Here is a 25,079-nt window from a genome sequence, read left to right on the forward strand (position 1 = left end):
CTGGGGTGATCTCCTAACACTGATTTTACATTTTGGAAATTATAGGACAGTAATTCCATCCATGAGATGCATATGTATTTGTGTGAGTTTGTGTGTGTGTGTGTGTGTGTGTGTGTGTGTTTATGAGCTTGTAAATAAATGAACTTTTAAGTATTAGTTATCAGCAGCTAGCTTTTAGAGAGAATTGTCTTTTTCTGGATGTTTTGAAAGAAAAAGGAAAATTCTTCCTATGTAAATCTGGCATTAAGAAAATAATAATAAGTCCATAGCGTTATAGATCCTAGCTATGACCAAGCTTCATGAAATACTTTGGACATTCTACTGTTTGTTTACGTATTGGGTTTTAAAAAATTTTACTCCTCACAACTTAAAGTTGGAGAACACAAATTATAGAAAGGTTAAACAAGGAAAAAAATTGCAAAACAGTATGTCCTTATTTGCATGTTAGCAAATGTAACCCCAGCTTTCACTTCCACACCGGTTATGAAATAATCCAGCACATGGCAAGGACACAAAGTATATGAGTGGGCGTCAATTTAGCCATTTGGGAATAACAATGGTTTTTATCAAGACAGCATTGAGCTCATCTATTAGCATATCTTGGTGCTTTCCTGCTTGACATTGGTCACATAATTTAAAAGAAACAAGAACTTTCCTGCACATTCAGAAATCAGCAGCCTATAGAATATAAGGTCAGAATATTCAAGGAACCACAACCGGTGGCCTTTTGGCTTGTTTTCCTTTCCAGACATGGTAACTTTGCTACCTGACATTTTCTCCATCTTTGTAATAACAGAATTTATTCTAGGAAATTTTGCCAATGGCTTCATAGTGGTGGTGAACTGCATTGACTGGGTCAAGAGACAAAAGATGTCCTCAGCTGATCAAATTCTCACTGCTCTGGCGATCTCCAGAATCAGTTTGCTCTGCGTATTGTTAATAAATTGGTATGTAGCTGTATTGAATCCAGATTTATTTAGATTGGAAACAAAACTTCTGGTTCATATTGCGTGGACGGCAAGCAATCATTTTAGCGTCTGGTTTGCTACTTGCCTCAGCGTATTTTATTTGTTCAAAATAGCCAATTTCTCTAGCTTTATTTTTCTTCGCCTCAAGTGGAGAGTTAAAAGTATAATTCTTGTGATACTGTTGGTGTCTTCGTTCTTTTTGGTTTTTCATGTTGCGGTGGTAAGCATATATAAGCTGATGAAGGAATATGAAGGAAACATCACTAGACAATCCAGATTGGTGAACATTGCACGCCTTTCAAATATGACTGTATTCACGTTAGCAAACTTTGTGCCCTGTGCTATATCGCTGGCATCTTTTCTGCTGTTAATCTTTTCCCTGTGGAAACATCTCCAGAAGATGCAATCCAGTGGTAAAAGATGCCAAGATCCCAGCACCAAGGTCCACATAAGAGCCATGCAGACTGTGATCTCCTTTCTCTTGCTATTAGTAGGTTACTTCCTGACTCTAACTGTCACAATCTGGACTTCTAAGTGGCTGCCGAACAAGTCAGCCCTCCTGTTTAGCAAGGCTATTGGAATCTTGTATCCTTCAAGCCACTCATTTATCCTGATTTGGGGAAACAAGAAGCTGAGAAAGGCCTTTCTGTCATTTCTGTGGCAGCTGAGGTACTGGCTGAAAGAAAGGATGTAAGAGGAGCATGATGTCTTCCAGGAGAAAACAAGCTGATGGCATCTATATCATTTAATACTTCCTACCTCTCTTTCTAATGAGTATATAATTGAGTAATTTCCAAAGTTTTTTTTATTTTTATTTTTCAATTTATTTGACAGAGATCACAAGTAGACAGAGAGGCAGGCAGAGAGAGAGGAAGGAAAGCAGTCTCCCTGCTGAGCAGAGAGCCCGATGCAGGGCTCGATCCCAGGACTCTGGGATCATGACCCGAGCTGAAAGCAGAGGCTTTAACCCACTGAGCCACCCAGGCACCCCGTAATTTCCAAAGTTTTATCTAGAAAAGTCTTTTACCTAGGCGTGTCACAAAAAGTATATGTGTGTGTATTTATGAAAAATATAAGAAAGATTGTACCTTAAAAAGGTAATAATAAGTCCATAGCACTGTAGATCCTACCTTTTGCAGGTAAGAATGTAATTATACAAAACATTGTAAGAGATGCCTCAAGATTATGAAGCAGTGTATATTTCATATACACATTCTATGTATTGTCTTCCAAATTTATGATCTATATTTATGCATTTTTCAGAACTGACAACTTCATCTCAGGAAATCATTGCTATTTCCCATTGTAATCAGTACCACACATACATACCACATTATTTAGATTTTATTGTTTGTATCTTCAAACTTTTGGGTGGTAATGATATTCAATTGTAAATCACACGTTGAGGATGAATGTTTTGGGTAGATATTATTCCGACATGAATTCTTCTTGGTTAACAGAGAGCCATGGGTGTGGTACATAAATAATGATTTTTGGAACACTGAAAAAAATTAAATTAAATGAAATTTTTAAAAAAGAGAAAGATGGGGCGCCTGGGTGGCTTAGTGGGTTAAAGCCTCTGCCTTCGGCTCAGGTCATGATCCCAGGGTCCTGTAATCAAGCTCCGCATTGGGCTCTCTGCTCGGCAGGGATCCTGCTTCTTCCTCGCTTGGCCTGCCTCTCTGTCTACTTGTGATCTCTGTCAAATAAATACATAAAATCTTAAAAAAAAAAAAAAAGAAAAAGAAAAAATGCACATGATAAAATTCAAGAGCGACAAATGTATTTAGAAGACATTTAATGTGTGTGTACAATAAACAGTGCTAAAGAATATGAGATTTAATACAAATAGGTAAAATCTTGGATAAAAAAATCAAGTTCTATGATATGAATAAGGAAGAAAAAAATGAGCATGACTTGCTTTCAATGCTTCTATGTTCCCGTATGCAGCTAGGAGAGTCATTTCTTACTGTTTTTGAAGAAAGAAGATCTTTTTAGAAGTTGAGATCTGAAGTCAAATTGTTTAAAACATTCTCATCTTTGAACCTCTGAATTGTCCATCATTTTTTCTCTCTTGCTACCGAAAGTTTCTTTTTGTTTTTTTTTTTAAAGATTTTATTTATTTATTTGACAGAGAGAGATCACAAGTAGGCAGAGAGGCAGGCAGAGAGAGGAGGAAGCAGGCTCCCTGCTGAGCAGAGAGCCCGATGCGGGACTCGATCCCAAGACCCTGAGATCATGACCCAAGCCGAAGGCAGCGGCTTAACCCACTGAGCCACCCAGGCGCCCCCCGAAAGTTTCTTTTAATCAGATAACAAGTCTCAGATCTTCTTTGTCTTAAAAATATATTCACTGTAAAAATAGTAAAAAAATTTATGGTACTGGGATGCCTGGATAACTCAGTCAGTTAAACATCTGCCTTTGTTTCAGGTCACAATCCCAGGGTCCTGGGATTGAACCCTGCATTCAGCTCCCTGCTCAGTGGGGACACTGCTTCTCCCCCTGCTTGTGTACTCTCTCTCTCACAAATAAATAAATAAAATCTTTAGAAAAATTATGGTACATAATGACCTTTCTTCACATTAAAATAGTATCTGTTAAGTTTATATAATGATTATAAGGAATGTCTTCATCATCTGTTTTATTATAATCTTGTGAAAATAATGATATAGTGTGTTGATGTATTATTAATAACAAATTCTATTTTAAGAAAGAAATGTGTTACCTGGTTCAACAACTGAATTTACGTATCTATGTTAATTCTTTACATTATGAAATTTTAACATTACTGAAGCCTTAGGTAAGTTATTCCTACATCGGATTCATTCATTTGTTTTTAATCCTCTGTCTGCCCAAGCAGAATATAAACAATGTAATATGGAGATCCTGTCTATGTTGCTTCCTGCTGACTCCTCAGGACATAGAGCGAGCCCATGGAATAGTTAGTCCAAATCATATGCTATTGACTAAAGAAATAAACTATATTTTGGCTGAAAAACCATTGAAAACAAAACCCATCACAAAATCAGCATGTTGCATGGATTCTTTGTTCTGTTTCTTCACTATTCAAGTGCACCTACACAAAGCCGCATACTCTCAATTCCAATTTCGGCATTAGACTGGGCGGACAAGAAGTTGTCACAAATAGGCTCCAAAACATAAAATGACTCATACATAACATAGACTGGAAGTGCTCTTTTCACAGTACTGTAGTGTTCAAGGAGCCTTCTCCGTACAGTTCCTGGGAATCAGTCTGAGTGAATGTATTCCCTCTTTAACATGTAGCTTCCAAGACTCACTTGAGGTCATACTCATTCCCGCCAGCAGTGAAGGAGAAGGTGTATGGAGGAGTGTTCATGGGGAGATTTTCCAGGGGATGGACCTGTAAATGATGCACATCATTTTCACTCATATGTCCTTGTTCGGATTTCAGCCACATGGCCACAACCACCTGTAAGGGAAGCTGGGAAGTACAGCCTCTCAGCCCAGACGAAAACGAGATGCAGTCGAAGACATGGCTGTCGGAGAGCACTTAACACCGTTACAATCAAAATAGCCAATAAGTTATTGTAAAACAGTTTCTGCCTTTAGAAGCATGGTTTAGCTCGTTTGTGCCACTTTGATAAATTATACAAGCCCTGTATCTGTCTTGAATATCAGCTTTTTTTTCTCTTTCCTCATAAACTCTAAAGAACTCAGGTTCCCCCTGAGGGTTCCTATCCACATAAAAGCATAGCTGATTCGGCAATGTAGCATCTGTAGCTTCCTCATGTATATTCCCAGCATCTGTTGCTTATAACTTCTGATTTAGCTCTTAAAATATTATTCAACTAATTATTTATACTTATTTGCTCCAGAACCTGAATGTGCTCTTTGAACTATTTAAATTATTCCTACAAGTCACATTGAATCAATAAAAATCCTTCATAGGTAGAATGAGTGACAGTAACTACAATTATATGAAATTTTTTCTAGCAATTTCTATTCAAACTCTAAAACATTTGCATTTGAATGTATGTCTCAGGGAATATGAAAGTAGAACTTAGGGGGAAATAATCTCTCGTATTTGCATGTTTTCATACCTGACTTCATCCCTTGAATCATTAGCACAAATGGTCATTTTCAGTGGGGATTGATTAGGATCAGTGGGGATTGATTAGCATTTACTCTGGAAATTAGGTAGTAGCTGACAAAGTCATAAGAGGGGTGGGTATTCATGAAGCTTCTTATCTCTTCCCAGAACTGTTTGGTTTAGCCCTGGAATCACAGTATCAATAGAGTGAACTATTCTTTTGTGAAGGTCTCTGAGACTATATGAGATAGAGCAGAATTTGGGTTGTCCTTTCTGGAATTAGGATGTAAACATCTCCAAGTGGATGTCAACCTGCGACTGTTTAGCTATGGAGCCATCAGTGAGACACCACATCAAAAATATTCTCATGGAACTGTGAGCTGGAATGAAGATCTCTTTGTGGTAGTGGCAGCAGGAGAAGTCATCTCAGGAATGTAGGGAAGTGGGTTCATTGGACTGGCAAACTGCATTGAAAGGTCAAGAATGGGAAAGTCTCATCAACTGATTTCATCCTTAACCAGCTTGGCTATGGCCAGAGTCACTCAACAGTGGGTAACAGTATTTGACTGACTGATTTATGATGGACTTTCTCCACACCCCTATGCCAATGGTAAACGAATAGCAAAAGTGGTTACTATTCATTGGTAGTAACTAGTCACTGACTCCCTGGTTTGCCACCTGCCGAACAGTTTCTGCTTCCTTGAGAAAACCAAGTTCTCCCACCTGTTTTTCATCTGCCCAAAGTGGAAAGAGAACAGAATGGGTCTCATGCTCTTCGTGGGGCCTTTGTTCTTATAGTCTGTTAACTTCTGAATGAAGGTGACTTGTTGAGGAGTACCTATGGAGTACATGAGAGACACATGACTTTGCATTTAGACATAAGTAAAATTTTTGGTCTTAAAAGGTCTTCTACTTCCTACCTTGACCTATGTATTCCCTTTTTCTCCTGTCCCTGACCACTTTGCTCTTTTTGTTTCTGTTCTTGGTGAGACACCAGGAATTTGCAGCTCAATCTGATGGGCTTGAGGGACTTCAGTAGAGACCCATACAAGAGCCATGAAAATGGTGACAGCCTTCCTCCTCCTCTTCACCATTTACTTATTTCCACTCCAATAGCAAGTTGGATCTTCCTTAAGATACAGAGATAACAATCAGGACAAGATGTTTGTCATGGTGAGTTCAGTTACCTTTCACTCAGTTTTGGGAAACAGCAAGATGGGAGAACTACCTGAGACTAATGTAGCTGCTTAAATTTTCTCTGAGAAAACAAATACATTTAGCTTCATAGATAGAATTTGACAGAAGTTTCTATATTCTAAGGGGAAATACCTTAACAGAAGACCTTTTAGGTTCATTCTCAATTTCAACATTCCTTTCATCAGTTCCTTTTAGGTGTTGAACAGCTCTGAAATTTCCCTTACCCCATGCTTTACCTAATCAATGTCCTCAAAGTGACCTGATAGAATGTGTGCCTAAAAAAGAACTCTCTCTCTATGCTAACACTTGCTGACAGCAGCAGATTATTTGAGACATGAAGAAGAAAGGACAGAAAACTATACAGTAGAATAATAGTAAATGTATAAATATAAAATACAATATGAAGAAATATTGTAGTCATCATCATAGGAAGGGAAAAGAATAACAAAATTCTTTCCAACTTAAGATAAATTCACAATTACAATAGAAAAAGGATTATATTATGTGTAATAACGGTTTAATAAATATAAAGGTGTAAACAGTCTGATGTTACTAATTTTGGCAAGGATCTGAAGCAATGGGATTTTTCATAGGATACTCCTAGGATTAAAACCTGGAAAAACAACTTTGTGCAACAGTATGGCATTTTGTAATGAAGGTGAAGATGCGTATCCTGAGACATATTCATTGCAGTCCTATTTGTATTCACTGGAGAGTATATTGGTACTTGGGCACTGGTATATATATGCAAAAAATGTGCATATTACTACTTTTCTTAATAGTTGAAATTGAGAAGTCATACAAATGTCCATTATGATAAAGTGGATAAACAGATTATGGCATCCTGATATAATAGAATACTATGAAATGATGAAAATGTACAAATTGAATCTATAATTCTTTTTTGTTCTTTGTCGGAGAAAAAAGATATGGATATGGAAAGGTAAATTTGTAAAGCATTATACATATTCAGTGTAGTGTTTGCATATGTGTGTGTATATATAGTGCTTTGACTTTGACTACTGTAACACAATAACCCAGATTTAATCACAGTAGCTAGAAATGCAAATAAGCAGGTGGGAGAATTTTGTTTGCTAATCATGCTGTCAAAATATGAAGGGGGGGGAGTCTGGGTGGCTCAGCCGGTTAAACGTCCTCTGTCTTCTGCTCAGGTCATGATCTTGGGACCAAGCCCTGAGTTGGGCTTCCTGCTCAGCTTCTCCCTTTCCCTCTCCCCTCTACCCCTACCCCTCTGTCAGCTCACGTCCCCCCCCCCCAAATAAATAAATAAATAAACATCTTTAGAAAACTATGAAGGAAAGATTCTCTATTATTATATAGAAGCTATATACATCTCCATAGGAAAGTGCAATGTTTGTTTTACATGAAGTCATTTTGCCATAATTTTTTTTAAAAGTAAAGGAAAACCTAGCAAGTAAATTACCACAAATATGTTGGTTTTAAGTTAGTCTTGATTAAGGAGTAGGTAAGATTTTTTTTTCAAACAAGGCTTGATTTTGAGAATGATGTAAGTATCATAAGGCTATGGAGAAGACTGGTAGCATTTTCCTATCATGGTGAACTCTGCCACTTAGAAAACTGGATAAAGAAACACCTGTCAGAATTCTCCCATTCAACCACCCCTACCCCTACCACTGCCACCATCAACACCACCAACATCATCATTATATATCTCATTTAATGACTTATATGTGAAATGTTTACACATGTAAGTTGGATGATATCTAAGTCATTTCCTAAAGATCATTGTGGGTAACTTACTTTAGTAAATAGCAAAGTTGAAATCAAGCTGAATACATGTATAAACTGGGTGTTCTTTAAGTGTTTCACCTGAACAAATTATTTACAGTTGATTTTAGAACCACAAAGTAAATACACAGAGACCTATTTCTAACACTAGAAGTAAAGGGACTATTAAAAAATTAAGTCTTGGAATAGGATGGTGTCTCTCTGATGATGCATTATATTTTGCATTTGAGTGGAATCTGGAGGTCCAAGTTCTGCTCCTTGAATTTCCCCATAATGAGAGCCTCTGGAGTTGATCCAGCAGTAGATAAGCTGCCATCCAAGAAAAGCTACTCACATCATATTCCTTTCAACTTGGACAATGACTAGACTGCAATTTTCTATTTTGTGGTCAAAGTTTGGGGTAAGAAGGGAATTGTTACCATTTTTCTTCTCAACAGTAATAAAAGGGAAAAATTTTTCTTTAAGATCACAGTATTATGCATATTTTATTCATTTTCCCAATAAAAGATGCTTTTAGAAGCAAAGCAAGTGATTATTCTTATCACAGAAACAGTAAGACCAAGAAAATGAGCAATCAAGATGACAAATTCAATATAAATATTTAATAACCAAGTAGACACCATGGGCTAGAGAATTAGGGAGATGGAAGAGAACTATCCAATATGAAGCATAAAGAACCGAATAAATGGAAAAATACAGGCTCACAGGTAAGAGACATGAGGGTTATAGTGAGAGTCTAACACAGTCTGGAGTTCTAGAATGAGAAGAGAGAAAAATGGGTGGGAAATTACTGAGATTTTCCCAAAACTAATAAAATTTTTCAGTCCTTTGATTAAGAAACCATGAACCTCAGACAACATAACAAAAACAAATTTAAACACTACAAGAATCCAAAGATCAAGAGAAAATCTTAAAAATAGCCCAAGATAAACAGATTATATGAAAAGAAATAGCTGTTTCAATGATTTAAAATTTTTTTAAAAAATATTTTATTTGTTTACTTGAGAAAGAAAGAGAGAAAGAGAGTGAGCACAGGAGGAGGAGAAGCAGACTCCCACTGAACAGGGAACTCAATGCAGGTCTCAATCCCAGGACCCTGGGATCATCACCTGAGCCGAAGACAGATGCTTAACCAACTGAACCACCCAGACACCTTGTTTCAGTGATCTTTAAAATGAACTCTGTATATATCTGGAAGCCAGGTAAATTTTGGGTAGTTGTCAGTTTAGGTTGGATATTCCTGGGAAAACTTGATTCCATTTGTGTCATTTTCCTTCTGGGAGCAGTGCACTAGCCTGGACATGTTCTCATGGTGATTGAGGAAGAGTGAGATGGGGCTGGCCCCAGTGGAGGAGGCATTTCAAACCTTTACTGTGTCCCATCTATTAATCCTCAATTCATCAAAGCAAACTTATATAATTGAGCTCAAAGCCAAAGGACAAGGCCGTCACCTTGCCCATGGTAGAAGATACTGTAAGATTACTATCCAAAGGCTATAGCTACAGTGAGGATTAAATAATTTCAGGAAAATGAGGCAATCCATCCGTTTCTTCGTTAAATAAGTCAGGCTCCTCCCACATAACGAAATATACTCATTCCTATCCGAGCATCTACCAGAGTCTTATTATTACAGCATTATTCTTGAATTCCAGGATCTTATGATCTACTTCCTTTGGTTATGACTCTTCTCAATATGGTAATCAAGAAATTTAAAAGACAAGTGGTTTTCCTGGCAAAGATGTGGTATGTTGGGGCGCTGGGTGGTTCAGTGGGTTAAAGCCTCTGTTTTCGGCTCAGGTCATGATCCTAGGGTCTTGGGATCAAGCCCCACGTCAGGCTCTCTGCTCAGCAGGGAGCCTGCTTCCTTCTCTCTCTCTGCCTGCCTCTCTGCCTACTTGTGATCTCTATCTGTCAAATAAATAAATAAAATCTTAAAAAAAGAAAGATGTGGTATGTAGGGTTGAAATGAGGGATAACTATAACAAACAGTACTACTCAATAGAGGAATAATAGAAACATATTGCAATTATGGCTCACAGACCTTCTGATATCATGTGTGGAAAGTATTTTCATGACCCTTTACTTTGATTTTTAAAATTTATTTATTTAAAAAATTTTCAGCTTTATTAAAATAAAATTGAGAAATAAAATTGTAATATATTTAAAGTGTATAACATGATCTTTTTATATATGAAAGAATTCCCACAATCAAGTAAATTAGTACATTTATCACTTCAAATGGTTATCTTTTCTTTGATGAAAAAGCTTAGGATCCACTCTTTTAGAAAAATCAATTATACAATACAGTATTATTAACTGTAGTCTCCATGCTATATCCTCAATCCTTGAAAGTTATTCATCTCGTAACTGGAAGTTTCTACCATTGTAGCAACCTCTCCTCATTTCCCCCACCTCCAGCTCCTGGCAACCACTATTCTACTTCCTGTTTCAAAGGGCCCACCTTTTCTTTTTAGATTCCACATATAAGTGATAGCATGCATTACTTATCTTCTCTGTCTGGTTTATTTCACTTAGGGTAATGCCCTCAAGGTCCATTTGTGTTGTCACAATTGATATGATTTCTTTCTTTCTAAATGCAGGATAATATTCCATTGTATATATACTTGCCACATTTTCTTTATTCACTGATCTGTTGACAGACCCTTAGGTTATTTCCATACTTTGGTTCTTGTGGATAATGTTACAGTGAACATGGGAGTACACATATCTCTTTGAGATAATGATTTTGTTTCCTTTGGATAAATACCCAGAAATGGGAATGCTGAATTACATGGTAGTTGTCTTCTTAACTTCTTGAGGAACCTCCATTCTGTTTTCCATAGTGGCTTTACCCACTTACATTTCCAGTAAGTGTATAAGGGTTCCCTTTTCTCTACATTCTTCCCAAAACTTCTCTCTTATCACTTTGGTAATAGAAATTCTAACAAGTGTGAGGTGGTATCTCATTGTGGTTTTGATTTGTATTTCCCTATTGATCAATGATGTGGAACACCTTTTCATGTACCTGTTCGCTATTTGTATGTCTTCTTTGAAAAAAACCGTTTACTTAAAAACTTTTCTCATTTTAAAGCCAGATTATTATTTTTTTATAAATCTGTATGAGTGCCTTGTATATTTTGTATATTAACCTCACATCAGATCTGTGATTTTCTCTCATTTCATAGGTTGTCTTTTCATTTTTTGATGGGTTCCTTTGTTTTGCAGAAGATTTTTAGTTTAAGATAGTCTCATTTGCTTATCTTTATGTCTGTTGCCTTTGTTTGGTATTAAATCTAAAAAATCACTTTGCCAACACCAGTATCAAGGAGCTTATCATTTTTTTTCTAGGAGTTTATGGCTTCAGAGTTCAATCTTTAGTGCATTTTGAATTAATTTTTGTGTATGGTGTTAGACTGGAATCTAATTTAATTCTTTGCATGTAAATATCCTATTTTTCCACCACTGTTTATTGAAGAGACTTTCCTCACCCTATTGTATGTTCTTGGTGTCATTGTCCAAAATTAATTTTCCATACATACATGGGTTTATTTCTGCATTTACTGCTCTATTCCATTGATCTTGTTTCATTTATTTTTCTCCTACCCCTTTAACCCCCCATGTTGCATCATCACTTCCTCATATCAGGGAGACCATATGATAGTTGTCTTTCTCTGATTGACTTATTTCACTAATCATGATACCCTCTAGTCCCATCCATGTCTTTGCAAATGGCAAGATTTCATTTCTTTTGATGGCTGCATAGTATTCCATTGTGTATATATACCACCTCTTCTTTATCCATTCATCTGTGGAAGGACATCTAGGTTCTTTCCATAGTTCGGCTATTGTAGACATTGCTGCTATAAACATTCAGGTGCACGTGCCCCTTTAGATCACTATGTTTGTATCTTTAGGGTAAATACCCAGTAGTGAAATTGCTGGGTCATAGGGTAGTTCTATTTTCAACATTTTGAGGAACCTCCATGCTGTTTTCCAGAGTGGTTGCACCAGCTTGCATTCCCACCAACCGTGTAGGAGGGTTCCCCTTTCTCCACATCCTTGCCAGCATCTGTCATTTCCTGATTTGTTAATTTTAGCCATTCTGACTGGTGTGAGGTGATATATCAGTGTGGTTTTGATTTGTATTTCCCTGATGCTGAGTGATGTGGAGCACTTTTTCATGTGTCTGTTGGCCAGCTGGATATCTTCTTTGCAGAAATGTCTGTTCATGTCTTCTGCCCATTTCTTGATTGGATTATTTTTTCTTTGGGTCTTGAGTTTGCTAAGTTCTTTATAAATTTTGGACCCTAGCCATTTTTCTGATATGTCATTTGCAAATATCTTCTCCCATTCTGTAAGTTGTCTTTTAGTTTTGTTAACTGTTTCCTTTGCTGTGCAGAAGCTTTTGATCTTGATGAAATCCCAGTAGTTCATTTTTGCCCTTGCTTCCCTTGGCTTTGGCGATGTTCCCAGGAAGATGTTGCTGTGGCTGAGGTCGAAGAGGTTGCTGCCTGTGTTCTCCTCAAGGATTTTGATGGATTCCTTTCTCACATTGAGGTCCTTCATCCATTTTGAGTCTGTTTTCATGTGTGGTGTAAGGAAACGGTCCAATTTCATTTTTCTGCATGTGGCTGTCCAGTTTTCCCAACACCATTTATTGAAGAGGCTGTCTTTTTTTCATTGGACATTCTTTCCTGTTTTGTTGAAGATTAGTTGACCATAGAGTTGAGGGTCTATTTCTGGGCTCTCTATTCTGTTCCATTGATCTATGTGTCTGTTTTTGTGCTAGGACCATGCTGTCTTGATGATGACAGCTTTGTAATAGAGCTTGGAGTCCGGAATTGTGATGCCACCAACTTTGGCTTTCTTTTTCAATATTCCTTTGGCTATTCGAGGTCTTTTCTGGTTCCATATAAATTTTAGGATTATTTGTTCCATTTCTTTGGAAAAAATGGATGGTATTTTGATAGGAGTTGCATTAAATGTGTAGATTGCTTTAGGTAGCATAGACATTTTCACAATATTTATTCTTCCAATCCAGGAGCATGGAACGTTTTTCCATTTCTTTGTGTCTTCCTCAATTTCTTTCATGAGTACTTTATAGTTTTCTGAGTATAGATTCTGTGCCTCTTTGGTTAGGTTTATTCCTAGGTATCTTATGGTTTTGGGTGCAATTGTAAATGGGATTGACTCCTTAATTCCTCTTTCTTCTGTCTTGTTGTTGGTGTAGAGACATGCAACTGATTTCTGTGCATTGGCTTTATATCCTGACAATTTACTGAGTTCCTGTACAAGTTCTAACAGTTTTGGAGTGGAGTCTTTTGGGTTTTCCACATAGAGTATCATATCATCTGCAAAGAGTGATAGTTGGACTTCTTCTTTGCCGATTTGGATGCCTTTGATTTCCTTTTGTTGTCTGATTGCCGAGGCTAGAACTTCTAGTACTATGTTGAATAGCAGTGGTGATAATGGACATCTCTGCCATGTTCCTGACCTTAGCGGAAAAGCTTTCAGTTTTTCTCCATTGAGAATGATATTTGCTGTGGGTTTTTCATAGATGGCTTTGATAATATTGAGGTATGTGCCCTCTATTCCTAAACTTTGAAGAGTTTTGATCAGGAAGGGATGCTGTACTTTGTCAAATGTTTTTTCAGCATCTATTGAGAGTATCATATGGTTCTTGTTCTTTCTTTTATTAATGTGCTGTATCACATTGATTGATTTGCGGATGTTGAACCAAACTTGTAGCCCTGGAAAAAATCCCACTTGGTCATGGTGAATAATCCTTTTAATGTACTGTTGAATCCTATTGGCTAGTATTTTGGTGAGAATTTTCGCATCTGTGTTCATCAAGGATATTGGTCTGTAATTCTTTTTTATGGTGGGATTCTTGTTTGGTTTTGGGATCAAGGTGATGCTGGCCTCATAAAATAAGTTTGGAAGTTTTCCTTCCATTTTCATTTTTTGGAACAGTTTCAGGAGAATAGGAATTAGTTCTTCCTTAAATGTTTGGTAGATTTCCCCTGGGAAGCCATCTGGCCCTGGGCTTTTGTTTGTTTGGAGATTTTTGATGACTGTTTCAATCTCCTTACTGGTTATGGGCCTGTTCAGGTTTTCTATTTCTTCCTGGTTCAGTTGTGGTAGTTTATTTGTCTCTAGGAATGCATCTATTTCTTCCAGGTTGTCAAATTTGTTAGCGTAGGGCTGCTCATAGTATGTTCTTATAATTGTCTGTATTTCTTTGGTGTTAGTTGTGATCTCTCCTCTATCATTCATGATTTCATTTATTTGGGTCCTTTCTTTTTTCTTTTGGATAAGTCTGGCCAGGGTTTTATCAATCTTATTAATTCTTTCAAAGAACCAGCTCCTAGTTTCGTTGATTTGTTCTATTGTTTTTTTGGTTTCTATTTCATTAATTTCTGCTCTGATCTTTATGAGTTCTCTTCCCCCGCTGGGTTTAGGGTTTCTTTCTTGTTCTTTCTCCAGCTCCTTTAGGTGTAGGGTTAAGTTGTGTACCTGAGACCTTTCTTGTTTCTTTCTTTCTTTCTTTTTTTTTTTACCTTTCTTGTTTCTTAAGAAAGGCTTGTATCACTATATATTTTTTCCTCTCAGGACTGCCTTTGTTGTGTCCCACAGATTTTGAACTGTTGTGTTTTCATTATCATTTGTTTCCATGAATTTTTTCAATTCTTCTTTAATTTCCTGTTTGACTCATTCATTCTTTAGAAGGATACTGTTTAGTCTCCATGTATTTGGGTTCTTTCCAAATTTCCTCTTGTGATTGAGTTCTAGCTTTAGAGCATTGTGGTCTGAAAATATCCAGGGAATGATCCCAATCTTTTGATACTGGTTGAGACCTTTTTAGGACCCAGGATGTGATCTATTCTGGAGAATGTTCCATGTGCACTGGAGAAAAATGTGTATTTGGAATGAAATGTTCTGAATATATCTGTGATGTCCATCTGGTACAATGTGTCATTTAAGGCCTTTATTTTCTTGTTTATCTTTTGTTGGATGATCTGTCCATTTCAGTGAGGGGAGTGTTAAAGTCCCCTACTAATATTGTATTTTTGTTGATGTGTTTCTTTGGTTTTGTTATTAGTTGGTTTATATAGTTGGCTGCTCCCACGTTAGGGGCATAGATATTTAAAATTGTTAGATCTTCTTGTTGGACAGATCCTTTGAGTATGATACAGTTTCCTTCCTCATCTCTTATTATAGTCTTTGGCTTAAAATCTAATTGATCTGATATAAGGATTGCCACTCCTGCTTTCTTCTGATGTCCATTAGCATGGTAAATTCTTTTCCACCCCCTCACTTTAAATCTGGAGGTGTCTTCACCTTTTCAGTTCTAAATGGGTTTCTTGGGCACCTGGGTGGCTCAGTGGGTTAAACTGCTGCCTTCAGCTCAGGTCATGATCTCAGGGTCCTGGGATCGAGTCCTGCATTGGGCTTTCTGCTCAGCAGGGGGCCTGCTTCCCTTCCTCTCTCTCTGCCTGCCTCTCTGCCTACTTGTGACCTCTCTCTGTCAAATGAATAAATAAAGTCTTTTAAAAAAATAAATAAAATGGGTTTCTTGTAGGCAACATATAGATGGGTTTTGTTTTTTTAACCATTCTGATACCCTGTGTCTTTTGATTGGGGCCTTTAGCCCATTAAAATTCAGGGTAACTACTGAGAGATATGAATTTAGTGCCATTGTATTGCCTGTAAGGTGACTGTTACTGTCTATTGTCTCTTTTCCTTTCTAATCTACTACTTTTAGGCTCTCTCTTTGCTTAGAGGACCCCTTTCAATATTTCCTGTAGAGCTGGTTTGGTGTTTGCAAATTCTTTCAGTTTTCATTTGTCCTGGAAGCTTTTTATCTCTCCTTCTATTTTCAATGATAGCCTAGCTGGATATAGTATTCTTGGCTGCATGTTTTTCTCGTTTAGTGCTCTGAATATATCATGCCAGCTCTTTCTGGCCTGCCAGGTCTCTGTGGATAAGTCTGCTGCCAATCTAATATTTTTACCATTGTATGTTACAGACTTCTTTTCCCGGGCTGCTTTCAGGATTTTCTCTTTGTCACTAAGACTTGTACATTTTACTATTAAGTGACAGGGTGTGGACCTATTGTTATTGATTTAGAGGGGGGGGTGTCTCTGCACCTCCTGGATTTTGATGCTTGTTCCCTTTGCCATATTGGGGAAATTCTCTCCAATAATTCTCTCCAGTATACCTTCTGCTCCCCTCTCTCTTTCTTCTTCTTCTGGAATCCCAATTATTCTAATGTTGTTTTTTCTTATGGTGTCACTTATCTCTCAAATTCTCCCCTCATGGTCCAGTAGCTCTTTGTCCCTTTTTTGCTCAGCTTCTTTTTTCTCTGTCATTTGGTCTTCTATATCACTAATTCTTTCTTCTGCCTCATTTATCCTAGCAGTGAGAGCCTCCATTTTTTATTGCACCTCATTAATACCTTTTTTGATTTCAACTTGGTTAGATTTTAGTTCTTTTATTTCTCCAGAAAGGGCTTTTATATCTCCCAAGATGTTTTCTTTAATATGTTCCATGCCTTTTTCGAGCCCAGCTAGAACCTTGAGAATCGTCATTCTGAACTCTAGATCTGACATATTACCAAAGTCTGTATTGATTAGGTCCCTAGCCTTCAGTACTGCTTCTTGTTCTTTTTTTGTGGTGAATTTTTCCACCTTGTCTTTTTGTCTAGATAAGAGTATATGAAGGAGCAAGTAAAATACTAAAAGGGTGGCAAATACCCCAGGAAAATATGCTTTAACCAAATCAGAAGAGATCCCAAATTGTGGAGGGGAGAAAGGGGGTTAAAAAGAGGTTCAGAAAAAAAAAAAAAAGAAACAATTAAAAAAAGAAAAAATATATATAAAAAAGAAAAAATATATATATGATAAACTAGTTAAAAAATGTTAAAAAAAGAAAAGGGTAAAAGTTAAAAAAATTAGCAGCAGAAGAAAAAAAATTGAAAAAGAAAAGAAAAAAATTAAATTAACTGCAAGACTAAAGAATCATGGGGAGAAAGCCATGAGTTCCGTGCTTTGCTTTCTCCTCCTCTGGAATTCCGCTGCTCTCCTTTGTATTGAACCTGCACTCCTTGGTAGGTGAATTTGGTCCTGGCTGGATTTCTTGTTGATCTTCTGGAAAAGGGGTCTGTTGTAGTGATTCTCAAGCATCTTTGCCCCAGGCGGAATTGCACCACCCTTACCAGGGGTAATCGGCTTGGGTTTGTTTTCAGGAGCTTTTGTCCCCTGAGCGCTTTCTGTAGAGTTCCGGAGGACGGGAATGAAAATGGCGGCCTCCTGGTCTCCGGCCCAGAGAAGCTGAAAGCTTGGGGCACCACTCCTCAGTGCGCCTCCAGAGAACAGCGCCCAATTACTACTGTCTCCCTGGCCTCTGGCAGCACTCCAAGCTCACCAAGCCTGCGACTGGTTTAAGGTAACCCTGAGCTGAGAGCTCACTCCTTGGCTCTGTCTCTGTAGCCCGCTTCCCCATTCTAATACCTGTAAGCTCTACGACACTCAGACACCCCCTTTCCTTCTGTGACCCTGTGGGACCTGAGGCCATGCTGACCCCATGTGGGCTTCACCCTGGTTTAGCCTCTGGAGCCATGTCCCTCAGGGGAACAGACTTTTAAAAGTCCTGATTTTGTGCTCCATTGCTCCGCCGCTTGCTGGGAGCTGGCCCCTCCCCCTGCGGTCTATCTTCCCCACACTTTAGATTCACTTCTCTGCTAGTCCTACCTTTCAGAAAGTGGTTGATTTTCTGTTTCTAGAATTGCTGTTCTTCTCTTCGATCTGCCGTTGGATTTGCAGGTGTTTGCAATCTTTAGATAAGCTATCTAGCTGATCTCCTGCTAGCTGAAGTAGTCTCAGCCTGCTACTTCTCCCAGGTCTCCTGCATTTTTACTGAATTTATTAGCTCTATCTTTTTTTGTGAATTATTTATGATTTTCTCCATATAATATTATGTCATTTGCAAACAGGAAAATTTTACTTCTTTCTTTCTTATTTGGATGTTTTAAAATTTCTTTCTTGCATAATTGTTCTGGCTGGGGCTTCTAGTATAATTTTGAATATGACTGGTAAGAGTGGGCACTCTTGGCTTATTCTTGATCTTAGAGGAAAAGCTTTTAACTGCCACTGGACATGACATTAACTACAGGTTTATCATATATGGCCTTTATTATTTTGAGATCTGTTCCTTTTATACTTAATTTGTTGAGAATTTTTAATGTGAAGGAATGTTTCATTTTGTCAAATGCCGTTTTTGCACCTAATGGGATGATAATATGATTTTTATCTTTCATTCTATTAGTGTAGTATGTCACATTTATTGATTTGCAAATGTTGAACAACTCTTGCATCTGAGGATTTATACTTCATGGTGTATGATCCTTTTTTAAAAATTGAGATATAACTGACATATGGCATTGAATAAGTTTGAGACATACAATGAGTTGTGTTAGCTAGGTGTGTGATGAACTGGATGCTTTGATGTTTAGTGCAGATATATTTACTGTTATTTCTTCTTACGGAATTTACATCTTTATCAATATATAATGATCTTCTTTGTCTAGTCTTATGTTTGCTTGAAGATTCTTCATCTATCTTTACTTTTTCATTTTCTCTTTTCTTTTTTTAAAAAATATTTTATTTATTTATTTGAGATAAAGAGATAGTAAGAGAGAGCATGAGAGGGGAGAAGGGCAAAGGGAGAAGCAGACTCCCCGTGGACCTGGGAGCCCGATGCCCCCATGCAGGACTAGATCCCGGGACAGCAGGATCATGACCTGAGCCAAAGGCAGTTGCTTAACCAACTGAGCCACCCAGGTGCCCTCTCTTTGCTTTTCTGATTGAATGATTCAACTGCTCTGTTGAAGTTTGAGTTCACTACTCTTTCTTTCTCTTTACTTGTCTTATTGAACTATTTGAAGTTTTTAGTTCAATGATTTTTAAAAAAATTTTATTTATTTATTTGACAGACAGAGATTACAAGTAGGCAGAGAGGCAGTCAGAGAGAGAAGGAAGCAGGCTCCCTGCTGAGCAGAGAGCCTGATGCCGGCGCTTGATCCCAGGACCCTGGGAGCATGACCTTAGCCGAAGGCAGAGGCTTTAACCCACTGAGCCACCCAGGCGCCCCTAGTTCAATGATTTTTATTCTTCTGCTCCTAAATTTCTCTTTGGCACTTTTTATTATTATCTATCTCTTTGTTCTAATTCTTATTTTTTGCATTGTGCTCCTGACCTCAGTAAACCTCTTTACAAATATAAGTTTGAACTCTCTGTGTAGTAAATCACTTATCTCCATTTCATTAAAGTTAGTTTCTGAAGATTTATCTTGTTCTTTTCTTCGAAACATACTGTTTCTCCATTTTCTTTGTGTTGGTTTTTACACAGGAGCTAGAACAGCCACCTCTCCTACTTTTGACAGACGAACCTCATGTAGGAAATGAAACTCCTGCTCAGTCTGGCATGAGAACCTCTTTGCCTCTCAAACCTGTCTGACTGCCCAAGCTGTTGCTTTTCTTTAGAGTGGCTCCCCGTAGATGAGGGTGTGTAAACACTTGCCAGTGTCCCAAAAGCTTGAGAAATATCCATATGGCTGTTTAGGTTCCCAGGTGAGTGCTAATTGTTTGCCCCTTTAGCTCCCTAATACAGGCTAATTGAAAACCCAACTTTTATGTGCAGCTGTAAACATCAGGACATGAGATATGCAGTCCAACTCTGATCAGGGAGAAACTGCAAGCCAGGTGTTTTTGCCTATTCACTCTGTGCTGAACCAGAGGAATGATTACTATGAGCGACTGTGCACCCAAATATATCCATCTCTGTGTTTTGTGCAGTCCTGGGGAACTCATGAATGCTGGGTGCCATTAGTTCTCAGAGCTAAATGATTTGAGGGCTAACCCCTTAGATGGCAGTTGTGAAAGTTGCAGATCTAGATGTGTGTACAAACTCCTTCCAGGGAGAAGTTGGCCATTTATTTTTATTGTTGGAGCAAGCCAGGGGGGAATGCCAGGGAAATATCACCAGCTCTTTTGGTCTCCTGGGATGATCCCACTCAGGACCTAGATACTAAATCGGTAGCTAGATACCTTCTAGATACCACAGAAGCTGACCTATCAGGGACGCCTGGGTGGCTCAGTCAGTTAGGTGTCTGCCTTCAGCTCAGGTCATGATCCAGAGCCCTGGGATCCTTCTTGATCAACAGGAAGCCTGCTTCTCCCTCTCCCTCTGCCTCCTGCTCCCCTGCTTGTGCTCTCTCTCTCTGACAGACAAATAAAATCTTAAAAAAAAAAAAAAAGGCTAACCTATCAGGCATCAGCTGGGAAAGTATGCAATTAAACCTCTTAGGGAATCACTAGGAGACGAGTTTTTTGCCTGTCCCCTCTGTGCAAAGCTCAGGGAGGATGGCCACAGGAGGTGGTTGTGCACCCAGTTAACAACAGCTTCTTTGTTTGCTATGTTCCTGTAGGATTCATGAATGCAAGCCTTTCATAAATGCAGCTTCTTTTATCAGAAGAAATGCGGTGTGGAATAACTTGATGGTAGAAAAGACATTCTGTAAGTGCGTAGATCATAGTTTTGGCAGAAGTATTGTGTACAGTGAAGGCAAATCCATACCCAACCCATAGTAGCTGTCTATTCCAGTAAGAGCAAGACATTGTCTCTTCCTTGCTGGAAGCAGTCCAATATAATCAAAATGCCACCAGATAACTGGCATTACTCTGGAGATCACTCTGGAGAATAATGCCATGTCTAGGACTGAGTGTTGATCTCTCTTGCTGGTAGATTGGACATTAAACAGTGGCTGTTGTGAGCAGAAGTTCCTGTTACTGAGCCCATGTATAATCTCCACTCCTGCTACCATGACCACATTGTTCATGAGCTCATTGGGCAAGAACAGAGTGGCTGAGAAAAGAGACTGATATATTCATAGACTGTGTCATCTTATCCACTTAATTCTTAAAATCCTCCTCTTTCAGGTCACCCTTTGATGCACTTTCACATGGGACACAAATACCTTCACATTTTGTGCCTATTCAGAGAAGTCTGTCCATACACATCTTCCCCATATCTTCTTGTCATTAGTTTACTAATCATGCTCCTTCCAAGCTCTTGACTACCCAGCCAAACCCCTGGCCAAAATACATGAATGATTATATAATTGAATATCTGTCCATTTCTCCTCCCAAGCAAAGGTATATACAATATATACAAAGGTATATACAATACATTGCTTGGAATTCTGCCCACTGGAAGGATTTCTTTTCACTGTAGTCCTTCAGGGATGTTCTAGAAAGGGGTTGTAGTGCCACAGTTGTCCACTTTGGGGTGATATCTGCATGTTGGATAGAACTGTCTGTAAACCAGGTCCAAGTCCTTTCTTCCTCTGGCAACTGATCAAAGACAATTCCCTGTGAGGCCATAGGTGCAGACTGGGAGAGAGAAGCAGTGCAGCAGAGTAGGGGTGGGGGGCACGGATATTTGGCACTTCTTTGTGTAACTTACTTGTGCCTTTAGGGCCTGCTCAGATCCAATCACATATGTATCACTTCCATTTGATGATGAATGTCACTGTCCTTGGCCAAATTTATGGTTTAGAGGGTCAGATAGTACCCATATGTGATGGAAAGCTCAGTCACATGATAACTTGGTTACCATAGTTAAGCATTCGGTCTCTACTAAGGCCCGGTAGCAGATCAAAAACTGTTTCCCAAAAGGAGAGTAGTGAGCTGTGGAAGAGGGCAGGGCTTTGCTCCAAAATCCTAAGGGCCTACACTGTGATCCTCCTATAGGGGTCTGGCAAAACCTCCAAACAGCATTCCTCTCTGCTGCAGCCACTTCATATAAGAGACTTTGTAATCTGTTCTATAGGCAAAAATTTCTTACTCATAGTAACAGGCAAAGGCTTTATGTCTATTGCAAACAGAAACACAGAAGGCTTGCTTTTTTGTATAACATCAGCCCCAGGACAGAATAAATCTAGAACACAAAAATTCACTGTACAGTTGTAAAATTCACTAATACAGACTTCTTCTTTCCAGAAGAAGCAAGACATATATATATATGTGTGTATTATATATATGTGTGGGGGGGGTCTACAAAATCATATATATATATATGATTTTGTGTATTTATTTGACAGAGAAAGACACAGCAAGAGAGGGAACACAAGCAAGGGAAGTGGGAGAGGTAGAAGCCGGCTTCCTGATGAGCAGGGAACCCAATGCAGGGCTCGATTCCAGGACCCTGGGATCATGACCTGAGCTGAAGACAGACACTTAATGACTGAGCCACCCAAGCACCTCTTGAAGCAAGATATATTCTTGCACAAACAGATTAAAAAAACAAACTAACTAACTAACCAAGCAGCTGTGGAGCATTTCCCACCTGATGGAAGAGAGCTCTTCTCTACGAAATAGACCAAAACACTAAATTCTGAATCACTGTCACTATATCCACTTGTTATTGCTGTGCGACAGATTGCCAGAAATTTAGTGGCTTAAAAAGAAAAAAAGCAAAATTCATTATGTCAAAGTTTTGTAGGGTCAGAAATCTGGGCAAGACTTAGCTGCCTCAGGATCTCAACAAGCTAAAAATCAACACTTTGATGGTGTAGCATTCTCATATGCAGGCCTGACTGGAGAAGAATCCACCTCCCAGTTCATGTGGTTGTTGGCAGAGTTGGTTTTCTTGTGGCCCTTTCCACAGGCACTTAATTCCACCACTGCTTCCTTCTTTAGGGCCAGCAAGAGTCTCACACTCAGGAGAGGCCCAGCCAATCTTTTGAAGCTAAATCTGATTACATCAGGGCCATGTAGGTTAGTGTCCTTTTCAATGATCTTGAAATTAGTTGATTTCAGGATCTTAAGTATCAGCAACCACCTCTTCATGCTGGCCATATTCTGCAGGCTAGAAATAAGTCACACACTTAAAGCCACACTTAAAAGGAGGGAATTAGGCAGGGTGTGAACATTAGGGTGTGGTAATCATGGGGAACATGGTAGGGTCTATACACCACAGAGGCCACAAATAAGAAACAGTTTATTAGCAGTGCACAAATTAGAACCAGAACCAAACTCGCTCAGCATTCAGAATCATAAATAAAAACACAAATTCAGGGGCACCTGGGTGGATCAGTGGGTTAGGTCCTCTGCCTTTGGCTCAGGTCATGATCCCAGGCTTCTAAGATCCAGCTCCTACATCCAGCTCTCTGCTCAGCAGGGAGCCTACTTCCTCCTCTCTCTCTCTCTGCCTGCCTCTCTGCCTACTTGTGATCTCTGTCTGTCAAATAAATAAATAAAATCTTTAAAAAAATAAAACAAAACAAAACACAGATTCAGGAAGAAAAGAGAAACATAGAGTGGGTGAAAATCCAATTCTATTGCCATGTGGGCCTTACTTAGAGCCTGGACAAGACATGCCCATGTCTGGGCCTGCAGAGCCCTTCACACACTTCTTTTGGGCCGCATAGTGCCCCTACTCATTTATTTTTAATATTAACTTTAGTGAGGTGTAACTTACATATAGTATAATATGCCCATTTTATGTATGTAATTTGATGAGCTCTATTGTTTTCCTCCTTAAAACAATGACCATGAAAGGGTATAGAACAATTTCACCACCTTCAAAGTTATTCTGTTCTTTTGTGATCAGATTCCAGAAACTACTTTTGTTCCTTTCTTAGTTTTGCTTGTTTTATAAATCATACTGTATGTATTCTTTTTTTGCCCAGTCCAAAAAACATCATAGTTTTTTGAGACTAATTCACATTGCTGAGTTTATTTCTTTTATTGCTAAGTGGTATTTTATTTTATGGATAGTCCATAATTTGTTAATTCATCTCCCTGCTGGTGTATATTTAAGCTATTTCCAGCAGTAATGGACTCTAATGAGTAAAGTTGGTATTAATATTCTTGCTAAGGTGTTTTTGTGAACATATGATTTTATTTATTTTGATTAAATAAATATATGAGTGGGAGAGCTGAATTGTTGGCAATATATATGTATAACTTTATTAGAAACTGTCACTCATGGGGTGCCTGGGTGGCTCAGTGGGTTAAAACCTCTGCCTTAGGCTCAGGTCCTGATCCCAGGGTCCCAAGATTGAGCCCTGAATCCAGCTCTCTGCTCAGCAGGGAGACTGCTTCCTCCTCTCTCTCTACCTGCCTCTCTTCCTACTTGTGATCTCTGTCTCTGTCAAATAAATAAATAAATAAAATCTTAAAAAAAACAAAACAAAACTGTCAATCAGTCTTCCAAAGTGGTTGGTGTATTTTACACTCAACAGAAATATATCAGAATTCTAGTTGCTTTAGATCACAGTCACAATCTAGCACGATCAGTTTCTTTAATTTCAGCATTCTTGTGGATTCGAAGATGTTTACATTTGCACTTCCCTTATGTGTAATGATGTCAAGCAACTTTTTGTTGGTTTATTGCATCTTCTTTTGTTAAAGGTCTTTTGAAATCTTTTGCTTATTTTCCTTAAATTGCAATGTTTTCTTTGTATTGAGTTGAAAGACTATTTAGTATTTACATATATATTTATAAAACAGTCCTTGGCAATATATATTATAGTTATGCTTACATATTTATATATACTTATATACGTACATATACATGGTAAACATTGTAATTTTTAAAAGATATTATTTATTTGCTTGACAGAGAGAGAGAGCACAAGCAGGGGGAGAGGGAGAAGCAGGTTCTCCATTGGACAGAGAGCCCTACGTGGGCCTCGATCCTGGGGCGCTGGGTTCATGATCTGAGCTGAAGGAAGATGCTTAACAGACTGAGCCATCCAGGCACCCCTGTAATTTTCTTAAAAGTGTCTTTTCATGAAATATAATTCATCACTTTTTTTCTTTTTCATTTAGCTTTTTGTATGTGTGTGTGCATGCAAGTATGCATGTATATGTTCTTGCTAAGAAATCTTGGCTTATCCCAAGATCACAGAAACATAATCCAATTATTTTCTAGAAGCATTATTGTTTTATCTTTTATACTTAAATCTAAGATCACCTCAAAATAATTTTTATGTGTGGGACGCCTGGG

At 38.3% G+C, this 25,079-nt stretch overlaps 1 pseudogene; it reads left to right on the top strand.

Annotated features, from left to right (window-relative positions):
* The first annotated feature begins 750 nt into the window (after window positions 1-750).
* On the top strand, window positions 751-2,083 carry LOC131839801 (taste receptor type 2 member 66-like; annotated as a pseudogene).
* Window positions 2,084-25,079: the final 22,996 nt, after the last annotated feature.

This window comes from Mustela lutreola, chromosome 8 (assembly GCF_030435805.1).
Source record: "Mustela lutreola isolate mMusLut2 chromosome 8, mMusLut2.pri, whole genome shotgun sequence".
NCBI lineage: Eukaryota > Metazoa > Chordata > Mammalia > Carnivora > Mustelidae > Mustela > Mustela lutreola.